General features: G+C 37.1%; 1 long non-coding RNA gene across 14 annotated transcripts; it reads left to right on the top strand.

The window, feature by feature from the left end:
* The first annotated feature begins 337 nt into the window (after positions 1–337).
* LOC113356947 lies at positions 338–4,349 on the top strand. Of its 14 annotated transcripts, none has more exons than XR_003363318.1 (7): positions 338–665; positions 1,295–1,718; positions 1,831–2,777; positions 2,890–3,021; positions 3,117–3,198; positions 3,588–3,757; positions 3,853–4,349. It is a non-coding gene; the product is annotated as an uncharacterized LOC113356947 (long non-coding RNA). The 14 variants fall into 14 exon arrangements; XR_003363313.1 differs by having other exon boundaries at positions 971–1,718; XR_003363316.1 differs by having other exon boundaries at positions 338–1,718; positions 1,831–1,962; positions 2,692–2,777.
* Positions 4,350–4,603: the final 254 nt, after the last annotated feature.

Here is a 4,603-nt window from a genome sequence, read left to right as displayed (position 1 = left end):
TAGGTTGGGAAGGAGCTTTAGATGGCCTGAATGTGGCCGGAAATAGCCCAGAAATCGATTTCTGGCGAGTTGACTCAACAAAAACCAGCTAACCCGTAAGCTCCCGTAAATCTGCAAGCTTTACCCGGGACGGGCGCGGGTTGGAGAAATGACTATCCGTGAAGAATTTCAACCCGCAAGCTTAGACTTGTATTAATCCGTAACCCGCGAGTTGGTCACAAGCCAACCCCGATCCGCCCGTTTACCAACTCTAAAAACAATATTTCGCAGTAGTAAGTTTTGAACTCATTTAAAAGGACGCAAGGAAAAAGTAAACGTTATCTTTCGTTCAACAAATTTAAAAGATAGTAAAAAATTTTAAGAAAAGATAATATATGGTTCCGGAAGAGCCAATATCATCTTACCAGGAGGTACAAAACTGAAAATTTCAAGACGTTTCTTTTCTTCTCAGGGAAATCGATCTCTTATAAACCTCGCGTCAGAGAAGCGAAGTGAAAAGAACCATCCAACTGGATTTGCTCCATTTTCCGTCTCCCTCTATCCAGAAATTTTAGGGATGATTGAAAGTTAGGGTTCTCCTTTTCACCTTACTTTTTATTTTTGATGTGATTTTGAATCCCCGGGTAGACACGGAATTCCTTCATCGTCATTCTGTACAATCCCAGGTATTAGTCTGTGTTATTTTGTTACATTTTTGAATTAACATTTTTTGTGATACTGTGCACATTTTGCAGTTAAAAAAATGTTTTTTTATTTATGTTATTTCTGTTTATTACCCTTTTTCTTTTCTTCATTTTTAAGGGGTTCCCTTCAATTTTACATCTCAGTATAATTTGCTGATATAGTCATTTAAGTGATTAATTGGAAGTGAAATTTTAAGGAAATCAAGTAATATTGCTGTGGTTCATCAGTAGAATTGGTTTTATTGATCCATGTTTGATAGTTCTGAACTACCGATTAACTTAAGCAGTTTTCCAAGCCCGTGATTCTACCGAGCTTCAATTTTTGATGAACTCCCATTTTAGTGATAAATTGTATGGTTAAATGCACCAAAGGCAATGAACTGAGATAAGTGGACCTCTTCTCCTAAAGGGACATAAGTGGTTTAGATTGGATTATTTCTTGGAGGGATTATCGAGAGTGATGTGGTACATGCTGTCACTCTGAGCTCAATCAAGGGCATGCTTATCCAAGATATGTGAACAATTGAAAACAATCATAGCTCCTTTTATTTATGCAGTTTATGTTGTAAGGATTATAATGCTTTGTGCACTGAATTCTTTTTTCATTTTAGGGTTGCAGCTTTGTTAAAGATGCTGTGACTTGAGAAGATTTATCCAAAATTTTACTTCTATGTTTTTGGTCATACAAGCAAGTAGGGTGATGGCTAAGTTGGAAATTTATACGAAATTCACAGACGTTGTGGTTGTTGTTGTTGCTTTCCCGCTGGGGGTATCTTTTTTGAGGTAATCTTGATTCCTTCTTTTAAACTCTTTCATTGTGTTTTCTTATCATGATCCTTATCTTTGTATTAAGAACTGGGATTTAGTAAATAAACTTGAGCATATCTTATGCTGCTCCGCTTTAAGGAAAATAACGTGTACAATGAGCAGTGGTAGACTGTATGGATTATATATCCCTACCTTCTGGCAGGTCTTACCGTTCTCCGTTTTGTGTGTCATATGTGCACTTTGGGCACCATCTCAGAATTCAACAGGGTAAGTCCCTTTTTTTCATTCTTTAGATGCCAATATCTGCTTTGCTTACATTTAAAACCTAACACCCTGCGTCCTATTCTTCTTTGCGGAAATGGATTTGACCTACTGACAGCCCTATAGCTCGGCACAGAATTACAGTGGTGGGATTGGTGAACTGGATTTCAGCCATTCACAGCCATATAGTTTCAACCCTGCCGTAAAATGGATGTTGAATGGACTCGACAGTCAAGCTGATATTTAAGAGGTGTTAGTTTCAATTTTTTCGAAATGCAGAAAAATTTCAATAGTAATTCACAAGTAAGCTACTAAGATCTATTATCAGTTTAGAGGCATAACTAAGATCTATTTCATTTGAAGTCGCTTGATAGATTAAGTAGTCAAATAGATGGGTGCAAAAAAAAAAAAATTGTACAATAGCATTGGATAGCATAGGGTGAGACTGTTTAGTATCGTGGACCCTTCATCAATTGCCATAAATTAGTTAGGCTGTTTTGTGCTTTGTGTGCCCCCACATGGGACAACATAGGTTCTTAACACTTTTTGATATTAGTAAAGTATATGCATTATTTTTGTGTAGGTTTGTTACATCAAAAGCCGTCTAATGGAAGGTTTTGCACAGTTGCAACAATCCATTGCTTTAAGTTACAGTATTATGATTTTATGTGGAAGCCCTTTAGCTTTTTTGGTATTAGTTGAGTTAACTGAACTGCTTTCTACTTTCCACCAGTATTTGGACTGAATTAAGTGAGAGTATGCGACGACTGTTTTAGTTAGTATTGAAAAAAATCATACCAAACTAGATAATCTTAATCACCTTAATCTTCGTGAGAGTATGGAACTACTGTTTCAAAATGGAACACCGAGATTAAGCCTCTTGCTAACATATCTAACTGGTCAGTTATGTTTATCTTTTTGTACTTTAAGGGTATATATTAGCTTGAGACTAAATTTTTTGTGACCCTGTTTTAATCAGATGATGTTGGTGTTGTGTAAATTTTTTGTATGCTTTGAACACAAAAGCTCCCTAGGCACAAGGGATCTTACTTTGCAGCACATTTGGTGGGTTATAATTCCTGGTAATATATAATCTTTAATAGGGATAAATCAATCAATGAGCATCACCCTGTGTGGGGATAATATATAACCTCTCTAACTCTCTTTGTTGGTGCAGTGGTTGTAGTGTGAACATCACCCTGTGTGGGGATAAATCAATCAATGAGCGAAGTCGTCACATACACCATCTTGGAATTGAGCAACCACCTGTCATGGACGTTCTTACTGGACTATGCTAAAAAGGACCAAGGTATAACCTATGCTATGGTAGTAATTGTCTCATATACAATTGCCGTGTATCTGTTTTTAGACTATGTTATGAACACCAAACTCTATAATGGGCAGGATGCTCCATCGGTACCCCCACCAATACGATCAAAATATATTTCAAACATGACACTCCTGAAGTAACTGATGTAAGAGATGGGTGAGTGCTAATTTGTTGGGTTCACCAATCTTAATTACTTATGAAATATTGATACAACAAATATCTCAACACAAGTCGCGCCATTTTTCTCTTGGGAGTCTTGCAAATTTTAGGAACCTCATCATTGGTCCCTGAAATTAGGTTCCAGTTTGTTTGTGTTAGTAGTTTGAATTTTGCGTCTTTCTTTCTTTTTGTCCAATTTATTACTTATATTCAAGTGATGGAATCTATGTTATCAATGCATTTTCTTGAACATCAGGAGAAAGTACTATGGGGCCACCAGTTTGATTTTTGCTTCTCCACCTTTTTCCCCCCACGGATTTCTCACATGCCATTTATTTTCCAGTGGTAGAAATCAATTAGATTACTGAGTTTTAGAGTTTTATTAGTGTAATTTTCAGGGAGAAGTTAAACTTTCAGATGGAAGAGAGCTATTTGTAGAAACCATCATATTAAATGTAGTGTCAACCCTTAAAGCACCGTCCTTTTGTTCCATTCACATGGTGATTAAAGTAGACATGTTGCCGCCAGTCCCAGATTGCCAGCATTCGTTCTTGAGGTGGACATATTTACATGAGACACTCTGGAAGTCTACCGAAAACCTATAACATTTCTCCTCAAACAACTGACTTGAGTGTATTTTTCTTTTCTTAGGATGATAATGGAGCTGAAGATTTTCGGTAAACTCGCCATTTGTGCAGAGAAGATTTTTTTTGGGGGAAAGTGACTGTTGTTGGTGGAGTAGACATGTTGAACAGTGGCTGGATTTAACTAGTGCACTTACAAATTGTCAAGACTTGCAATTTCTGTCCCATTGTATGGAATGGGTATTCTTTAATTGTAATTTTGTTATCAAAAATTCTTGGTGAACCGTCGAAACGGACACCATGAAAACCGCCCCCTCACAATCCCTTATGTGCTGGCCTCACTAAACTGAAACCCCTGCAAATTCCCCAGCTTAAGGCCCACCCTCATGTGTCTGCATGGTTTTGCCGTGGCTTGTCATACTGTTCAAATAAAACATAGGTGTTCGTACGAGTATACCACTTATGAAAAGCTGTATTTTTTTGAGTGTGTTTATTGAATAATTGGGTATTACGTACCCTTATGTAATAGCCCTTCAATTTTTAATATATTTCATGCTTCAAAAAGAAAGTATAAGTATAAGACTGTTGTAGCCAGAGTCTAATGAAATGAAAATAGGTTTAGTATCTTGAATCAGTCTTACTAACGGAAAAAAACTTTGAATAGTAATCCCCATATGCAGTAACAATCCAAAGCCCGGGCCGCGGCACGGGTCATACACTAGTAATGAACATAATACAAAGTACTTATGTATCGCTTCATTTGACAAGTGTCAAAAGCGTGTTGTAGAGAAACTCGCATCTATCTTTTCTGGGCTGTA

Source organism: Papaver somniferum, chromosome 3 (genome assembly GCF_003573695.1).
Source record: "Papaver somniferum cultivar HN1 chromosome 3, ASM357369v1, whole genome shotgun sequence".
In the NCBI taxonomy this organism is placed as follows: Eukaryota; Viridiplantae; Streptophyta; class Magnoliopsida; order Ranunculales; family Papaveraceae; genus Papaver; species Papaver somniferum.
The sequence above is the reverse complement of the archived record's forward strand: the minus strand, read 5'-3'. Positions and strand labels throughout refer to the sequence as shown.